The sequence below is a fragment of the Taudactylus pleione genome, unplaced genomic scaffold (assembly GCF_031769625.1).
Source record: "Taudactylus pleione unplaced genomic scaffold, aTauple2 ptg000051l, whole genome shotgun sequence".
NCBI lineage: Eukaryota > Metazoa > Chordata > Amphibia > Anura > Myobatrachidae > Taudactylus > Taudactylus pleione.
This window is the reverse complement of record NW_028284453.1, coordinates 1,054,437-1,075,457: the sequence shown is the minus strand read 5'-3', so window position 1 is coordinate 1,075,457 and position 21,021 is coordinate 1,054,437. Positions and strand designations below refer to the sequence as shown.

The following is a 21,021-nucleotide window of genomic DNA, read 5'->3' as shown; positions in this document are numbered from 1 at the left end:
GGATTACAGCCGCCACTCCATCCTACCTACCATGTGGGGACTTTTGCTGCCCATTCCACCACTGTGCTGAGTGTCATCCTGGTGAATTATTCTTGGTACACCCTGTGCTTTGCACTATCCAACTAAATAAGGGAAGCTCCGGCGCACTACAAGCACCAGCAAAACGCCGGTATACATCAGCCCATTTACTGGATACCAAACATCAAATGTGTTTTTTGTGTATTTCTTTATGAAGCGGTGAGCATTTGAACTCGTCTATATTTTGACTCAACCCAAGACATTTTATATATGGGGATCTATTGTATCATTATATAGATACATTTTACCAGTCTCAAGAGTTGTTACAGGAATTGTAGCATTGTGCTGCATACATTCTCTTTAGAGATATATTTTATGATATTTTGTATTTTTATTGTATGCGTAATAAATGTTTTTTTTATGATTCAGAGAAGCTTGTTATTTAGATCGATCAGGCACACCTAATTACACAGTAACAGCAGCACAACTTATTTCCTTTTTTTCTCTTGTGTTTTCTGCTGTGCATGTCAGATTGGCAACTGAAATTAAGTTTTGTAGGAGAACAGCAATTATACATTTTGTTCTTTATAATATAATATTTTCAAATCATCTCAATTGGGTTTCACGAAGCGCCAGGTGTAAACTGAGGACTTCAGTTTTACTGACAAGCCTCAGTTTATTTATATAGAGTTTATCAGGTGCAGTTACTTGCCTTTTTTTGTTTTACTCTTATCTTAGAATCAGGCCCTTTCTTTTTTTTTTTAAATCTCTTTATTTATTAAGGTGCATACACACACAACGATTTTTTGAACGATTATCGTTAAACTATATCGTTTAACGATAATCGTTTGAAAAAATCATTCACTTTCTGAGTCAAACGATGAACGATTATTGTTCATGCGCGTTCATGTTTGTAGTTTGTAGTTTGTAGTTCAGTCAGACTTGTCAACTCAACGATTTTCAGTAAGGGAATATGTAAAATCGTTTGTAGTTCTAAAAAATTGTTCATTACATTTAAATGAACATAGTAAATGAACAACTTTAGTAAACGATTTTAATTCATTTTTTCAAGGTAGAAAATCGTTTACTAAAAACGTTCATTAACTCAATCGTTGTGTGTGTATGCACCTTAAGGGTAGATGACAGCTAAGCAAAAATACATACAGTATAGCATAAAGAATGTTTTAACATCAAACAGTACAAAGCCATATATAGACAAAAGTACATAACAGTACGTATAACAATAGTTACAGTATGTGATTTAATACCAAAAAATGACTGAAAAAAAACACAATACACAAACAAAAACAAAAAATAAGAACAACATCAAACTACCACATTTAAAAAATGTTTTATTGAATCAAAATATATAAATACTAAAATGGATGGAAGATAAAAAAAAAAAGATGAATTGTGTGGGTGGGATGTGCCAACCAGTTGGGCAGAATTTTAGGGAGCCAGAAATTCCTCCTAGCTGCAGCTAGGGAACGTCAGCCATGCACAGTCCTATCCTTCCCAGCATGTGTATAAATATCATAATAACCAGATTAAAATGCTGGGATGGATCAGGTATAGCGTAATCTAATACTTTGTCACCCTCCTGGTCTCTGAGACATAATCTTTCCTGAAAGGGGAGGAGGAGAAGCATTCTGTGTCCCTTCTCGCTCACCTTACAGTAAACCCCATGAATCTCATTCAGTGCATGTTTAACATCCTCCTTTCTGCTCCTGCTGAGCCCTCAGTTCTCATTGCATAACTCCTCTCTGTTCTTCTCTGATCCTCTAGCCCTTCACACTGCCTCCACCCCACCAATCCTTCAGCTGGGTTCATCCACACCCTCGGAGTCTGACACCATATTTTCCCATCCTGGTCACTCAGAGTTTGTGCCAGTCATAGGGATACACAGCTGCAGGAGGGAGGGCGATTCTCTGCACACAGTGAGTATAATGGAACTGATTACATGTAACAATCGCTGCAGTCATGTGCTGTATTATATGTATACATGCTCTTTATTCTCAGCACGTCTCTTGTACCCATTCAAATCATCTGCTATAACGGTGCCCATATGAACAAAAACTATGCAGGCTTTCTGAGCATGGCTGCTATGATATATATATATATATATATATACACAGATATATATATATATATATATGTCAGTGACGTGCGGTGAGGTAAATGGCTGGGGAGGCACTGGCTAGTATCAGAGTCAGATTTACAGATACATATATGACCCCGAGGGTACATGTGGGCATTATACGAAGGTGCAGCAGGATATAGTGCTGGAAATTTGGTGAGTTTTTATCAGGGATGCGCGGAAAAGGTAGACAGGGGAGGCAGTGCCTCACGTGCCAGCCATCACTTCTTATTCCAGAGTTTTCACTATAAAAATGAATAGAATAATACAAAGAAGATATTTATAATATTCTCTTTCATTTTTTCATATCATTGTTATAGTAAAAACTTTGGAGTATACCTAATTATGAAAGGCTCTGCCTCACCTGACCGCACATCACTGATATGTATATATATATATATATATATATATATATGGGCAGGTACTCAGCAACACAAGGTAATGACACCTTACTATTTGCTGTAATGTTTAACCCTTGTGACTACTTACAGAGATAGTGAAATCGGTTCAGGAATGAGTTAGATTAGCATCTGCAGACTTATCTATAGTGTGTGAGCTACTGTACTGTATATCTTGTGACTTTAGGTGAGTACCAGCACTTTTTTGTTTGAGTACCGACAGCTTTTTCCATAGAAACAAAACTCTGCTTATAATGCTTCAGATTTAGGCCGCTATCCTATTAGCCGCGGCAAATTACCGCAGACGGGGCTGTCCAATTAGCCCCGAATGGTGGCACTTATCGGGGATTGTGTTTCACCCGCCCATTTTCATGCCCGCGATCGTGAAACAACACACAGGTTCTCTCATGAAAATGGGACATTTCTCTCACGGAAAAAAACAGGCTTTGGACAGCCTGATAATGACCATAGGGCAAAAATCGCGATAAAAGCCTGTTTGTTTTATGGGAAAATGTTCGTGGCTAACAGGATACTGGCCTTAGTGACAAGTAATGCAATATATTCATTTGTCATTACACATTAGCTTGTCTCATTATCTGTATATGAAGAGAACTACGGTACTCATCAAAATCTCCTAACTGATCACTATAACAGCTCTTTCATTCAGTTCCCTGTAGCTTCATATATTGTTATTATTATCCTTTATTTATATGGCGCCACAAGGGTTCCGCAGCACCTTACATAGTACATAAACAGTTGAACAGAACAAGAGAACAGTGACATACAGTACAAGACAGTGCAGGACAAGTACATGGTATAAAAACATTACTGCAACAGTAGCAGGATGGCAAAAGTCAAGGGTTAGGTGCTGCTGTAAGGAGTATGGAGTAGATAACATACATAAAGGAAGGAAAAGCACATGAGGGAAGAGGGCCCTGCTCGTTAGAGCTTACATTCTAAAGAGATGGGGCAGACAGATAGGAGTGACACAGATGGGGTAGACAATAAGCATGGGACAGAGGGTTAGGATGAGAAATGGTTGGATTCCTATTATACAGTATGTGAGGATGTCATTTGGAGTAAGAGATTTACGTCACTGACTTTCTACTTTACGTGTGTTATTTCAGTTTACGTGAAGTTTTCTGGGTAGCTGGAGCCACTTCATCAAGGGGTATTTACAGAGTTTGGTTAAGGTGTGAAACAGCAGTAAGTTGTATGTAGAAATTGGTAACAGTAGTTGTGGTGGAGAGGTGGACAGTTGTTGAAATTAGAGATAAGTTGTTACACAATGTGGATTCCATAAAGCACATTTAGTGGGATGTAGTCAGGAAGCCGACGGTCTAAATACCGACCGCCAGCTTCCTGACTGTCTAATACCGGCAAAGTACTAATGACAGGCGCCGAAATCCCGACGCCTGTCATACCTATGGCAGAAGCCCAAAGTGGACAGCCGCGGGGGGGAGGGTTAGGCTAGGGGCTCCCGGGGGGGACTTAGGGATAGCCCGCCCCCCGGGAGTTAGAGTTAGGCTAGGGGAAGGGGGGGTTAGGGTCAGGCACCCCCAGGGGGAGGTTAGGGTTAGGCACCCTCCCCGGGAGACTTAGGTTTAGGCTGCGGGGAAGGGGGGGTTAGGTTTAGGCACTTAGGGGGGGTTAGGGTTAGGCCCTTGGGGGGGGAGGTTAGGGTTAGGCACCCCTAAGTGTGGGTTAGGGTTAGGGGGGGGGAGTTAGGTTAGCGATACTTACCTTAATTAGCGATCGGGATCTTCACCACTGCCGGGCTTCTGCTGTCGGCATTTGAACCACCGGCCATGCGGCCGGGATAATACCTACTACACCCCATTTAATGATTTGGAGGGTGAAGGGAGACACATTATGTGTATGAGGTTTGCAGGATTTTTATTCCATAGTAAATCAGCTGTACTGTATGTGTGTGGGGGGGCCTGGATTTGGGGATATGTCAGCAGCTAATAAAAGAAGGAGGGAGAAGTAAATATAGTTGTAGGAGGTGTGTAAAAGTTTTGTATGGTGACAGGATGAGGATGTAATAGTCAGTGTATGATGAAAAGAATAAAGCTCATGAGTTTTTAGAGGAGGGGAGTGAATCAGTAGGGCTGCAATGAGCAGAGGTGAGATGCAGAAAGAGTTAAGGAGAAAATACAATGGATTGTTTTGATGAAAAGAAATGTGTAGTACATGGTGAGAGTTTTAGAAAATTATTTTTTGGACAGAATGTAAAAAGAAAATCACACTATTTTTAATCTGAAATGACCTTAGATGTTGTTCAACTGTTTGATTAGCTGTTATGTTAGCACACTTTGTGATTTAACACTTCGTGGATTTAACCACAGCTGCTAAAAAACCACAGCTGCCCCTAGACTGAATCTATAGGAATGGTATCCTTGATTAAGACAGGCTACATCTGAGTCAATTGGTCTGCTAATCAAAGGAGATAACTTGCTCTGAGTTGAAGCAAAAGCCAGGCCTGTTATCTACCATAAACTGTCCTTCACTGAACATTATAGCCTATACAGGGTAATAACAAATATATGCAAAAGATAAAATCACATACATTTAAAACCACACATGATTGCATGAAGTTCTATGCAGAGTGTAGATGCAGTAAGCAGGATGAGAGATGAAATCACATACATATATATTAACCTTATAGACGTTTAGGGGTTTCAATACTAAATATTGAGAAATTATATTTTAGGCTTTCTACTGCTAAAATGCTGAAGAAAACCTTTTTTTAATCTACTAAATAGACCTTAATAACCAGTGGTTCCCAAACTTTCTTGAATCGCAGCGCCCTAGAGTATCAGCATTTTTTTCACGTCACCCCTAGACCAAAGGTATTTTATTGAGAAATTCTGCAATCATTACTAAAGTAAGTAAATTGTGCTTACATGTCACCCTTCGGGTCAGTTATGTGGTGGTGGACAGGTTTGCACTTCTGTTTGTCCACATACAGTACTTTATGATTGGCAGCCACCAGCTCTGGTTTTGCCTATCACGTGGAGCATAACATATTTGATTTGGTCCTGGACTCACCAACCCCTGGCACCTGTGCAAATGTCCCGCAGCACCCAGCTTCGGATCCACTTCTAGAAACTGTTCCTGGATGACCGTAATAATATTATTGTATTTCAACTACAAAATCCTATACATAGTATATAGTGCTGAGCGATATGGGCCCTATGGACTAAGCCTTGGAGAGAAGATAAAGTGGACGGAGGTAAAGTACCAACCAATCAGCTCCTAACTGTCATTTTTCAAACACAGCCTGTAGAGTGATGTCCACTTTATCTCTCTCCAAGGCTTAGCACATAGATCTCACAATGTTTTATTAATTGAAACATTGCAGCCCGGTGCATGATTCCTTGGTTCAAGCTACACTACCAATCACATAGGGGTAGATGTAATAGACTACAAATAGCAGGGATCTGTGAGATCCCGATGAGTCTGGCCAATTGGGTAATCATTAAAAAGGCAAATCAGAATTGCATTGCCCATTTTGTGACTGCATGTAGGCAACAGCTTTCTGTTGTATCCCAGGGCAACTCAACACAAAAAACTCTCACTTCAGATATAAGCACATGGCTGGAAATCATACAAGAAAGCTATGAACATAAAATAATGTAATAAATGAAAGGTAGAAGGAGAACATATACTAGTCAATAAATGAACGTGATCTGAAGGTGGAAAACCAGTGTAAACATGTTCCATTTGTACTGTACACCTCGCTGGGATAGACGCTAACCTATTTGTAATGCCAGCTGCCCCCGACAGAGAAGGAGAATATGTATGGTATAAAACAAAAACATAGTATAAACATATTTACAAATTTAGAACTACAGTACGTAGAATTGCTCTACTTGGAGGATGTTACTGCCAATAATTAAATCGAAATGAAAATCATGTGAACAGAAAAGGGCGAAAGTCATTACACAGTCATCTGATTCTCTCAATAGACAAAAGACTGATAAATACTGTAGTTTGGATTAGGTATGAATGATGGAAAAATTAATATGTGTATTATTATTATTATTATTATTATTATTATTATTATTATAAGAAGACAACATGAAACATTAACGTAAGGTAACAGTTACTGATTGACAAATCCAATCCTCTTCCTCTTTAGAACCAACCCTTATGTTAACTTAACCGCTATACAGCAACACTTTAAAGAGAGCGATTATACTGTCTAATTGCCAGTGACATTCCAATGGGGTATATTACATGGCACACAATAACTAACTATGGCCCCCATTTATTAATGAGTTTTATCACCAACACGAGTGATAAATGTCACTGTGTATGATAAATGGTGCTCCAGCCAATCACCTCCCAACTGTCATGTTTATAACAGTTGACAGTTGGGAGCTGATTGGCTGTAGCACCATTTATCATACACAGTGAAATGTATCACTCGTGTTGGTGATATAACTCGTTAATAATATGAGGCTCTTAATGTATTAAGTTAAATTCTGCAAAAAAAAATGTTCATCTTCTATCACTTTACATTCAGAAATGATTGATCATTTAATACAAGCAATAATTTTACAATCTTAGCTGGATGGAATTTATCTTCAATCAGTTGAATGGATGATTTACATTTTAACTCAACAAGGCAAAAAAGTGATATGTCCCAATATTAGTCAATGTTTCTGGCCAACTCTTGGTTTTACTGAACATTTAAGGGTATCTCTACTAAAGTGAGAGTCTTTAAAAGTGGAGATGTTGCCCATAGCAACCAATCAGATTCTACTGAACATTTAACTAGCACCTTCTAGAAAATAATAGCTAAAATCTGAGTGGTTGCTATGGGCAACATCTCCACTTCTAAAAACTCTCACTTTAGTAAATATAACCCTTAAGGTGGGTATCCACTTGCCGACAATGAAGGACTGAACGATAAAGATATCGTTAAGTTGTTAATTATACTGTGCAGTGCCCACACTGAATGATATGTCGGTCAGTGCAGTCACACTCCCTCAACATGCTCAACCTGACGATATCGTCAGGTTGACCATCATTTTCGAGCGATGCCGACAACGACCAGCGGGAGTGCACATTGCTGGTCGTTGGCGGCATATCCACTGCACGATTAATGAACGACTGAACGATAACGATGTCATTATCAATTGTCCATTTATATTGGCAAGTGGATACCCGCATACAGAGAAACTGGAAATATCCTACTGGAATCAAAGTTAAATATGTCGGAGTTATGTGGCAAAACTTTACTGACAGAGTTCCTGGGGTCTGATTCAGAGATTAATGCAATGCCAATAATTCCGCAGGTCAAGTGATTTTTAGCCATTGCGCATGAGTGAAAGTCACACCGCACACGTGCAGTGAATGATTTGCGATTACACTCGCACAGGGGATTAATTTGCATAGTGAGTGACAGGTAGTCTTCAGGGGAGGCAACGGGGGTGGCTAGGCAAACTCAGGTGGGTCGGGACCATTTAAACTCCAATTCATGGGTGCAGTGTTTAATATAGGACATAGCACTCAGAAGGTGTGTGGCTGTCCGATCTGCGTCACTGTTCCCAATGGGGTATATTACATGGCATACAATAACTAACCATGGCCCCCATTTATTAACAAGTTTTATCACCAAAACGAGTGATACATTTCACTGTGTGTGATAAATGGTGCTCCAGCCAATCACCTCCCAACTGTCATTTTTCTAACATTCGACAGTTGGGAGCTGTTTACGCTCTTGCATGTCATCAGATGGAGCTGAGAAGGCAGCAGTGGGCGTCCCTATGCTCGGGAAATCTTTGGAAGACATTAGCATAATTTCGCAATTGCGGTCCGTAAGAGATCTTGTAAACTCTTTACCAGAATGGCCTCTAATTTTAATGTGCTGTCCTGGCAACAGTTCCAGTAATTCATCTATCACCAGCAGCGGCTCCTGCCCTCTTATCTGAGGGCAGCTGTCGCTGCTGCTGGTCAGGCCTTCGACCGGTGCATGACACAGGCTTCTGGGGCCTGCATTCACTGCAGCCCCGAGAAGCCGTGCAGTGCTTCCCGAAAGGCAGAGCAGCGGCTTCCACTGGAAGCCGTGACTGGTATTCCCAGGGGGAGGAGACACCTCACCCTGGGGCTGCCTGTCCTGTGCATGACTAGGTAAAAATCCGCCACTGTCTATCACTGATAATAATTATCAGGCAAATTAGTCATAAATAGGCCCCTTATTCATTATGGTTGTTATTCACAGTCTTTTACTTTCTGCAAGTATTTACAGCAGCTACAATTTCTTATTGCACACCCTTCTACTCTGAAAAGTCTGTTTTCAATTACATTCACCTCTGGGATTTGGGCTACATCACCAACTAATTTCATTCTGCAGTATCTAGACTGCTTTTGTTACATTGTCTTGTACAGGGCTTGTTGGTTTTCTGGTGCTCTCCTGCTATGCAGACTGCACACAGATGCCTTACTGGCCTGCAGTGGAATGCAGAACCTTAGGGATCATTGCTATGTGAATAAACAGCTGCTACACACATGAGCACATCTGGAAATAAGCAATGAGCTACAGCGGAATAGGGATATCTTCCTATTGCAATTGATAACACTGCGACATCATGTTTGTATTATTATTATTCAAACAGATATAAGTGCTGTGATGTTACATTGTATAATGGTCATGACTTGGATAAAGTGGTTGCATATATCCCAACAATCTGTATTTGGTCCCAGTTCATGGCCCTAAATTGTTATATTCCTCTTCTAAACAACAAAACCTCACATGACATTTTACCATGTATTCATCAGCTTGAGAGGCGTCAAAAGCTGCCCACATGATTCAAAAGCTTATTGAATGGGCCATTGTCACACACACTGTAATACACAGTTTATAAAGAATGCAGATCATTGGTAAATACAGCATGGTGGCACAGTGGCTAGTATTGCTGCAGCACAGTGTTCCAGCCATAGGTTTGCGCCTGACCACTGTATTTAGGACCTCATTCAGACCCGCTCGCAAGCGCTATGTGTTCACAAGCGGGTCCATGGTGAGGGCCTGTGCACGCGCAGTGTGACAACTGCACTCGCTCCGGGGCTCGCTACAAAAGGGGCGGCTGTTGATGTTGATCGACAGCTCGCCCCGTTTTGTAGGCGGGATGGCCAGAAAAACTGAGACGTTCCTGAAGGAACACCTGCCGTTTGTAGGCGGCCCTACTGACATCACCAGTGATGTCAGTAGGGAGCTTCCTGCTTTGTTAAGAGCAGGAAGCTACCTGGGGCTTGCGGTAGACGAGACCCTACCGCAAGGGTCTCGTCGCAAGCCCCGATGATCGCGATGGTCTCGACCATCGTGACCATCACCCAGTCACTTGCTAAAGCTGTGGGTGGTAACCCACAGCTTAGCGAGTGGCCAGGAGGCCGCCTTTCAAAAGAAAAGCGACCGCCCTCCTTCAGAGCGAGCACTCGCTTTTTGCGAGCGACTCTGAATGAGGTCCTTAGTGTTATGTTCTTTCTGATAATGCATTTATATTGTACGACAGCGCAATAACACAATTGCAGTTAATGCATTTGTGATGATACTGGCCAAGTTTTTGTAGTACGGTCGGGGAAAATAAACTCTGAGCCATTAGGAGATATGATGTGGAATTTTAATACGCATTATGGCTTTAATTCAAAAGAGATAAGCATGAAAAGCTGCAGATCAATATTATCTTACCCTGCAGATCAATATTATCTTACCTGTGACCACATACGTTAGCAAGTTACTTCCAAAACTGCTCCCTGTTACTAAGAAATCTAAGGTTGTAAATAATTGACAGACTCTCTAGTTCTGTAATCACGTAACTCACTTTTATTGTTTAATACCCAGGAGGTGACATAAGTGTGCAGCATACATTCAGCATTTGCACAAAGCACAGGTTTCATGCCTTAACAGAGGGGCTCAGTGGAGCGACTATTTGCACATGTCCCCCTGAGTGCACATACCCTCCAACTATACCATTTTAGCCGGTACAGTACCGTTTTTTAATGGCCTGTACTGGCAAACGGGGCTGTACCATTTTGTACCGTGTTGGTACACTCACCAGATTTCTTAAGCAGCGCTGCAGGGACACAGGACTCCCGCAGCGCTGCTGAGTGACAGCCGGATCTTCTCCGATCTCCGTGCTTCTCTGCCCTGAACATCGCCAGCGCTGATATACAGAACAAGCAGTATATTGCTGCAAGTTCTAAATCAGCCAGCGCCCGATGCCTCCAGCCCCCATGGACACATCCCTTTATCCGTGACCATGCCCCTTTATCTGCGGCCATGCCCCCCATGTACCGGGTTCTTACTGGGAAATGTTGGAGGGTATGTGAGTATACACAGCTGCATATGGCAGCGCTGGCATTAGGAACGTCGGGGCAAAACCATGGACATTCCTGGGTGGTGACTGGGATCTTTCCTGAAGTGAACGGAAATAAAGGCCGTCTCATGGGTATTTTATGGGAATGTCGGTGGAACCGGCTGCGTTCTCAGGTGCAGACCTGCAGCCACAGAGGCCATGTACAGACGGATTTCAGACGGAGACACTGCACCACCATAGGCTGGTGCAAAGGTCGATGGTGCACGCCATGGTGCGCTGATAATGGAGCGTTCAGAACTATCGGCAGAGTTGCACCATACACGGGCATTGAACGTGAGTGTCTCAGGACTTGCACGGCCCGGTGCACGCTTGTACACAAGGGAAAGGCTGACACTAACATTTGCATATTATCACCGCAACAACTAGCAAAAAGTTGCAATTGCGGATGCAACGGTGGCGACCTCTGAATCAAGCCTACATTCTTTTTAATACAATGTATACTGTAAAGCTTATCTGAAACAGGACAGGTCCTCCCATCAGCAATTGTGCGCCAATCCTGATGCTGCCAATTCAGCATGCTTAGAGGTCTATTTATCAAATGTCGATAGAGAACAGTGTTGTCATTGTTGAAATGTTGACAGCTAACATGTTGACATCTGCAAAATGTCAACATGTTTGCATTGTTGACATTCCATATGTCAAGTGAAATGCCGACATTTTGCGAAATGCCGACATTAGGGTTAAGGATACGGATATAGACATACTTATTTCTGCAAAAAAATATATAAATACTAGACCAGTGTAGATTTGTTAGGTTCAAGACACCCTGTAGCAGTAAAAAAGAGGTATGCCAACCACACTAAATTCAAGAACAAGATAGGGGTATTAATAAAAATCATTTATTAAAAGGACAAAAAAAATATATTTTTTCTAAATAGCAGATTAGTTTCTAAATGTTATGTACCGTAGCTGCTCAATGAAATTGTAATCATAAACACACAGAATGATAACTTATATTACAACAATGTCCCATTCAGATACAGAGTTTCATGTCTCAAAGATATCTATTGTAAAACACCTGCATGATAACATTAGTCAATATAACAGTTAAACGTACAGTATGCCGTCAATGCAATCAATATTGTTAATCCAGTACTCGATTTGGGGTTCAATATATTAATAAAACACACTCCAGACATAATCCATGGCTTGTATCAGCCGAAATGATCTCCTGAGTTCCAGTTTTAAATGCATCAGTTATAATTAGATGAAAAGAGCATGTTCGGCTGTTTAAACAGTCAAAAGGCCAGGTTAGCCAGATAGGGAAAACTTAAGGTGCCTACACACATGGCGATATTTTACACGATCTGGCCGATTCCGACGCTTTGGAACGACAGATTGTGTAAAATATGCCCAAATCGTAAGTAAATCGTGAGTCCCCACTCACAATCATGATGCGATGCGCGTCCCAGCTGGTCGTACATCGCATCGTCAGATCTGCCGTGCCATAGGGCACATCTGCCAATCTGGGACCCAATGCACTGGAGAAAAGTCTGGATGCAGGATAGATCGTTTGAAGATTGGACACTGCAAACACCAAATCGTGTGCAGAGCTGCCGAGGAGAGTTTTCAAGGGAAATGGTGCACAATGTCGGATCGTGAGCACATCGCTATGTGCGTAGGCACAATTACTCTGTGTAATCTGCATTGATTGTCTTACCACATCCGTAGAGTATCTTTAGTCTGGATCCTAGTTTACTGTACAGCAAACGTAGCTTGGCAGACCGCGGCTCAGCCGTGCAGCTCTGTGCAATAGCTCGACTCTCCTAGAGTGCTGATGGGGGCGATCACAGATGTCGTGGCCGCTACTGGTGGAGTTTGTGAACCGTCTCACTCTGGTAGTAAGCAGAGTGTCAGCTGTTGTCACGGGTAACGTCCAAGGCAGGGAGAGTAACCTCCGATTCCTGTGGGCAATAGAACCAGGCTGAAATCAAGGAGACACCTTAATGCAGTGATTTTCAACCTTTTTCAACTTGAGGCACACAGCTCAAGATTTTAAAATTGCCAAGGCACACCATCCGGCAATGAGGGGTGCGAGACAGATGAAAAAACACACATACATTGGCCTCCGCAGGAATAAAACACACATACATTGGCCTCCGCAGGAATAATACACACATACATTGGCCTCCGCAGGAATAATACACACAAACACTGGCTTCCGCAGGAATAAAACACACATACATTGGAGTCCGCAGGAATAAAACACACTACAATGGTCTCTGCAGGTATAAAACACACTACAATGGCCTCCGCAGGAATAAAACACACTACAATGGCCTCCGCGGGAATAAAACACACATATATTGGCCTCCGCAGGAATAAAACACACATACATTGGCCTCCACAGGAATAAAACACACATACATTGGCCTCCGCAGGAATAATACACACAAACACTGGCTTCCGCAGGAATAAAACACACATACATTGGAGTCCGCAGGAATAAAACAGACTACAATGGTCTCTGCAGGAATAAAACACACTACAATGGCCTCCGCAGGAATAAAACACACTACAATGGCCTCCGCGGGAATAAAACACACATATATTGGCCTCCGCAGGAATAAAACACACATACATTGGCCTCTGCAGGAATAAAACACACATACACTGGCTTCCGCAGGAATAAAACACACATACATTGGCCTCTGCAGGAATAAAACACACATACATGGGCGTCCACAAGAATAAAACACACATACATTGGCCTCCGCGGGAATAAAACACACATATATTGGCCTCCACAGGAATAAAACACATATACATTGGCCTCTGCAGGAATAAAACACACATACATTGGCCTCTGCAGGAATAAAACACATATACACTGGCTTCCGCAGGAGTAAAACACACATACATTGGCCTCCGCAGGAATAAAACACACATACATTGGCCTCCGCAGGAATAAAACACACATACATTGGCCTCCGCAGGAATAAAACACACATACATTGGCCTCTGCAAGAATAAAACACACATACAATGGCCTCCGCAGGAATAAACACACATACATTGGTCCCAGAATAATAACACATTACATTGGCCCCCACAGAAAAAAAAACAATACATTGGCCCCCACAGAAAAAACAATTACATTGGCTGGCCACACAGAATAAACCACAATGCTCTCCACACACAAAAAATCAACAACACTGGCTGACCCCTACAGAAAAAAACCCACATTGCTCCCATGTTAAAAATAAATAAAGATTTATTGGCACCTACCAGGCTGTGCAGAGCTGTCAGTGCAGCAGAGTGCAGCCGTCGGGTGGAGCGGGCCGGTAAGCACACTAGAGGACAGGTGGAGCGGGAGGGAGGGCTGGGGGAATCAGGCGGGATGACTGGCTGGCTGAGCGGGCAGGCGTGACCTGTGATGTCACGCCGCCGCGCCTACAGAGTCACGGCCTGGGAGCGCCTGAGCTTCCCAGAAGAGCTCAGCGGCAGCGCTGCCCGGGCCGCAATGACTGTACTGCAGTAATCTGATCTCATGTTCTGGTTGTCAGAATAAAGTTCACTACATTAGGGCCACCACTTAAATTATAGAAAGAATAAAGAAAGTTAAAATAATCTGACTATTGATAAAACATGAAATTTATATAGCTCTATTTAAATAGAAAAGATAGACTAATACAGAAGAATCATGATTACTGTTTGCTGGGGAGCGAGGAGATCTCAGATGCACTGTTTGCCAGGGGGAGATATATCAAAGCTTGGAAAGATAAAGCAGGGCCGTAACTCGGGTGGTGCGGCCTGTCAATTTTCCTGTTTGTTATTTTTCTTTGTAGCTTCCTCTTCTTTAATCCCCAGCATCTCCTTGCCTCCCCTATCTCTTCCCTGGACCTTTCCCATGAGGTGCATTATCTTATGTCACTATTTAAAAATTGGGGAGGGGGGCACCAATGCTCTCTCTGGCACATTGCACCAAAAAGTCTAATTATGGCTCTGAGATAAAGTACCAAATAATCTGCTTCTACCTAGAAATGCAATTAAAATTGAAAGGGACAGCTCTCCCTGGTAAGAACTGTCGTTTGCGATAGAGTAAATTCCCAGAAGTCCCTTTGCGCATGCGCTAAAGGGCAAGCACTTCGCGGAGGACACTGGGAGGGATCCTTTTGGATCCCTCCCGGAAGAAATGTGGAAAGAAGCCCATAGGCTTCTATAGAGTAATACCATCTAGAGATGTTGCTGCCCACCGGGTCCAAGCTCCGGGATTGTATCGCATTCAGGAGCTTGGTACATACAGAAATGCGGCAAAAACTCAGAAAACTGCATTTGCTTGGTATGTCCCGCCCAAGACTGAGTGAAAGTGATGAATGCGGCCACAATGCTTCTCAGAGAAGAGGGTCATCACAGCCTCACTGTAGTGGGTGGTACGATGTTCCCCATAATTTCAATGAGCACTGAGCAGTAATCATCACAGCACCGGGTGCTACATTTACAAATTTGGACATTTAGGGGCATATCCAATTGGGTGCGAGGTTTAGCGAGGTAAAAATCTGGCGCCCGTCGTGTCCAATTTAGAAATACCGCGGGTATGCGTGCTCCCGATACCCTCGGTATTCAATTCCAAAAATACTGGTCACAGGGTTTTCAGTTTTACTGAAAAGAAAACACCTCTTACCTTACCAAGGGTCTCCAGTAGTCTCCACGGCTCCCGGCGGCCTCCCCTCTCTCTTCTTACTGGAGAGGGGGCTGCTGGGAGTCCCAGGGGCTGGTGGGAGGAACAAGGGCTGCTGGGAGATGTAGTTCTCCCAGCGCCCATTCCAGGGGGCCACAGTGACAGTGGGACACAAACACACTCATACACACACACACACACACTCATACACACACACACACACACACACTTATACACACTTACATACACCACACACACTGACATACCACTGCTGCAGAAGAGCCGGCTCCCGACGCAGGATGAAGAAGACAGCGCTGCTGGAGGTAAGTAATTAAGGACTAATTAAGCTAATTGGATCCTTCCAATTGCTTAATTAATCCTCAGAGGGGGCGCAGCGGGGGTGTCAAAGCAAGTGTCGATGATTTAACCTAAAACCAACGATTTTAGGAAAAATCATGCTTGCTCAGGAGGTGCGTTGAAAAAAACCTCATGACGCGTGTTTATTAAAAAAAACACACGCACCAAGTAGAATAGCAAAAAACCCGCACTTGCTGGAAAAAGCTCGCAGGTGCCACAGGGTTTTTTGATAATCTCGCAGCCTATTGCATATGCCCCTTAATGTCTGGGATTTGTGTAGGACAGGAGACCTGGGCATCTCACCTGTAACTGTGATACTCCCATGAGAGGAACAAGTGACATGATCTGTTGTATAAGATCAGGGGAGCTGATGGACAGAATAAAGGTTGGGAACATGTGTGACTATCCCAATGGCAAATTAGTGTAAGCTCTTGTGCAGATCCTTTGAAGCAGTGTTGAGCCATCATTGCACCATTACATGTTTGATGGAGGAAATAATTAAAGGAGTGAGCTAGCCTGGAGAAGCCTCAGTAAGAGTTTTGGGCATTTGTGCATCTACAACACCCACAAAATTAAAGGCGTCTATATAAATTAAATATGTCCACCATGCTCTGTGTCACTCCTCTGCAGCAGGTTGACATGTTAGGTGAGAGGTCTATCTCAGCTGGCAGAGTCTGAATGATGGTTTTGCAAACTTGCTGTGCAGATATAAATGTCACAGGAACTTAAAAACCTGCAGAATTAGCTTTTATGACTAGTACAAAACCCCATCAGGATACTACAATGAAGACGTAGTAGTACAGTAGCTTCAACAGTCTGTAATTGAGTGAGAATGTAATACTTTTGGCAGTGGAACGTCAGGGGGTTACACTGACCAATGCATTTTACCTTCATATTTTCCTGATTGTGAAAATGCATTTCAGCAAGATTGTAAAAGCTCTGATGTTCTTAATTTTCCAAGTTAAATAGCAGCTATGTAATGACGGCAAGATGCAAGCGTGATCGGAGGCCATGGTGACAGACATATATTTAGCAAGGAAAAGAAAGAGAAACTCTTTTTTTATATTTTACTTTTTATATTGACCTCATTTATCCATGAGTTTTATCATTCACAACGAGTGATAAAACTTATTGCATATGATAAATGGTGCTCCAGCTAATCAGCTCCCAACTGTCATTTTTCGCACAGACGACAGCTGGAAGCTGATTGGCTGGAGCACAATATCATATGCAATAAGTTTTATCACTCGTTGTGAATGATAAAACTTGTTGATAAATGAGGCGCTTAGGCCCATGTTCATTAAGGTGCGAAAAGTCAGAATCCACGAAAAAGTATGACGTGGATGACGTCATTTCGCAAGGCGGAAACTTTTCGCAGTATTCAATTGCAAACACTTTTCGCATACGTGAAACGCAATGCAATGTAATACGCGAAAAAGATTTGCCTGTGAATAGGTGGTGAAAAAAGTGCAAATTCGCTAATTTGCGGTGCAAAGGTGGGGAAACCACCCTGCACCCTTGGGACAGCCCCCCAATGGGTAACTGTGTAAAAAAAAACTAAAAAAAGTGAGAAACACCCCAAAAAAGCACTTTGAAAAACTAGGTGAAAAAGTGCAAAGTGGGGGTACAAAATTTTAAACTAGCGAAATAGATTTTTGGGGGGTCTGCAAGTATGGGGGAGGTGTTTTTGTGATTGCAGGTGTTTGCTTCAGGTGCATTTTTTCAGTTTTTTAAAACTTCACTTTAGCGACTTTAAACTAGGGGTGAGCGGGTTCGGTTTTACTCGGTTTTACTCGGTTCTTATCGCCACTTTACCGCAACTTTGGCTCGATTTCATTCGCTATCCAAAACACATGTTCGGCGACAGCAAATAAAAAGATCCGGGTAAAACCGAGTAAAACCGAACCCGCTCACCCCTACTTTAAACCATGCTAGCACCCATTTTCATGTACACCAAATTTGGCAGAACTACTTATTTTCACCAAGAAAACCTGGTAAATGCTATTCTTCACCACTTGTGTAAAGGCGCTACTTAGAGGCAATTGACACTACTTAAGTACCCCAAATAGCTTTATTAGGGCTATTTGGGGGCATGTACATTGATCCCCAATGTTAGTGCATCTTTTTTGGGTGTCAGGCTGATTTCCCCAATTCCGACAGCACTTTTTGCCTGGTTCACATTCGCCTGGTTGCGTTTTCGCATCTTTTGGAATTGAATACAGCGAATATTGGGGGCGCGCACGAAAACTTTCTGCAGCCAAAACACGCAAAGTCGTCAAAAAGTACGGCATGAGAAAAAGTAAACGGGTGCAAAACTAATTGAATACGGGTCTTAGTGTTAAAAAAACTACCAGAGTAATGCACAAACAAACAGATACTTATATAAAGTGACAACAATTATTTGAATTCCAAAGAATAATGTTTAAGCAGTGTCATGGATCATATAACCCACCTGCATATATTTAGGTGAAATATAGTGCATTTGTGACAATATTTTAACATAACAGCCAACACACACACAAAAAAGGAAGCTTAGGTTACAATAAGTAGAAGCATCTGTTCCCCTTGAGGTCTGGGTTGTTTGTGAACAAGACACTTCCAGGCGAAACGCGTGTCACTGATCACGTAGTCCACCTCTGTACACAGACAGGACCCAGGAGCTCCATACTGGTCAGAAGTTACTTCAGTGATTTCCTTGTGATCATTGCACCCTTTACAATTACTCCTACACTCTCTCATTAGTGCACAAGTATTCCAGTAGCCTTGCCCTGTTATATTCAGCAAGGTACTTACTATGAGAGAGTCCAGTGCTTACAAGACTGACTTTCAGTTATATCAACCTGTAGGTTCCACAGTGGCACTCAATGATGAACTCATATTTCACCTTGTCTCACAAATTATGAGTGATGCATACTTCATGCCATAGATATTTTTGGATAACGATGAGGAAGACACATTAAGCAAAGAGAGATGACATATGCTCTGTTTTATTTAAAGCCATTTGCATCACACTTGTTTTCTCTATCTGCTAATTTATATTGAGAGAGTATTGTTATACTGTACCTGTAAAAATAATATATAATAATAATAATAATAATAATAATAATAATAATATACAAATGATACAGTAATATCGATGAAGCCATTTTTCTATTATAACTTCAGTATTTGCAGTACCCTTATGATAACCCTGGGCACCAGTATTAATACATGTCAGCTATATTGATAGGGTGTGAAATTGCATGTCTGGGAGACTAGAACAACCATCAGGATTTTCCATAATAGGTGACTGTGAATCCAATTTTGTTTTATAAGGATCCTTATAAAATTGAAAGCACATAATTACCAAACCCTGACCTCAAAGGGACCAGATGCTCTAATTTATCATATCCTAAAAAATATTTCTCACAATCCCACGATACTTCACCTAAACACATGCAGGCTGGTTATTTGCCTTGTGACACTGCTTATATATTTGACTTTAGATAAGTTATATCTGTTTATATAAATATACGCTTGTCCAGTTTTTAGTCCACCAACTGTAAAATAAATGTATTTAATTTAGAGAATACTTGTCTAAAAGTTGGTTACACAAATCTCTTTTTAATTTCTAACTAGTCATGTGCAAAAGCTTTAGGTGTAGTCTATTGCCACGAAAAGAGCCTGCACAGATGGCCAATAAGTCTGCTCTTTAGGCCATTAACCCACTAATGCAAGATATTTTATCATAGACGTGACTATGCATTAATAATATGCGGCACTCTTTTCTAGAATCATAAATTACCTCCCTACAACTCTCTCACTTCCACCAGGGACCTCAGTCAGAGCCGTTCTGAATGAGGACGGCAGCTTCCTTTTTAAAATCCGGCCTCCTGGCTGCTCGCTAAGCTGTGGGTGACCACCCACAGCTTTAGCGAGTGACCAGGTAATGGTCGCGATGGTCTCGACCATCGCGACCATTGGGGCTTGCGACAAGACCCTTGGGGTCGGGTCTCATCTCCAGCAAGCCCCAGGTAGCTTCCTGCTCTAACAGAGCAGAAAGCTACCTACTGACTTCACTGCTGATGTCAGTAGGGCCGCCTACAAATGGCCGTCTGTCCGGCCACCCCCCTCCCCAGCTACAAAATTGGGTGAGCTGTCGATCAACATCGACAGCCGCCCCTTTTGTAGCGAGCCCCCCGGAGCAAGTGAATTTGTCACTCGCTCCGGAGCTAGCGCAGCACACTGCAGCCGCTGCGCGTGCACAAGGCCTCACCATTGACCCACTTGCGAGCGCATAGGCGCTTGCGAGCGGGTCTGAATGAGGTCCCAGGTTCATTAAATTCATCATACATCCCCTGTAAGTCATCACACATCCCTTAAGGGTTTTAATGCCCGGTTGCCTGGAGACACCGAACACATCCAGAGGGTGCCTGTTGCCCAGTTTACTATTCCTGGCCTGGAATGGCATTGCATAGAATTTAAATACAAGCTAAGATGGCAGCATCTTTTTGTGGCATTACATAGCCACTCAGGTCTGGCCATAGACTGGCTTAATAGGGTTGATTTAGGGGAAATTTAAGCCTGTGTGCAAATCCCTCACCATGCAGCAGGTTAGAATCATCCTTCCAGTGATATATTTTGAAAATATGTTGCATAAGAGCAGAGGCGCTTTAAGTGAGGAGGGGGTCTGCGCATGCGCAGGTCTCCGGGAACATGGTGTAGAGTGAGTGGCATGGGGCTCCCCTGAACCCATACACTACATGCACAGAACACCCGGCTGCACACATTTTAGACACTTTTCTGTGACTGAGACACTCAACAGAGCAGGAACATCATCTCTCTCCCCTACATAGCTCTGCGGCTTCATGTGACTTATCCCATGTGGTAGGAAGGGTGTAATTCACTGTCCTACATCTGAGATGGAGGGAAGTGCATTTGCTGGAGAGTGGTAGGAGTACGTGCTTAACAGAGTGTGAAATGCTGACATACATAAAGGAATTGTGATAACGCAACAACAACATTCCACTGTAGTGAAAGAAGAACCTTGTACCTGATGTCTACTATTTCCTTTATGAGGTGTGTGTCTGTCTCCTGCAGTGTACAGTATCTGTGTGTCACAGGGAG

The 21,021-nt window shown here is 42.6% G+C and overlaps 1 protein-coding gene across 1 annotated transcript in view; it reads left to right on the top strand.

Annotated features, from left to right (window-relative positions):
• The first annotated feature begins 1,769 nt into the window (after positions 1–1,769).
• Positions 1,770–21,021, top strand: part of LOC148535432 (pregnancy-specific glycoprotein 22-like) — a 35,541-nt gene continuing 16,289 nt past the window's right edge. Inside the window, exon 1 of the mRNA XM_088462621.1 lies at positions 1,770–1,955. The gene's annotated coding sequence lies outside the window, so the exon portion shown is untranslated. The remainder of the gene's footprint in view (positions 1,956–21,021) is intronic.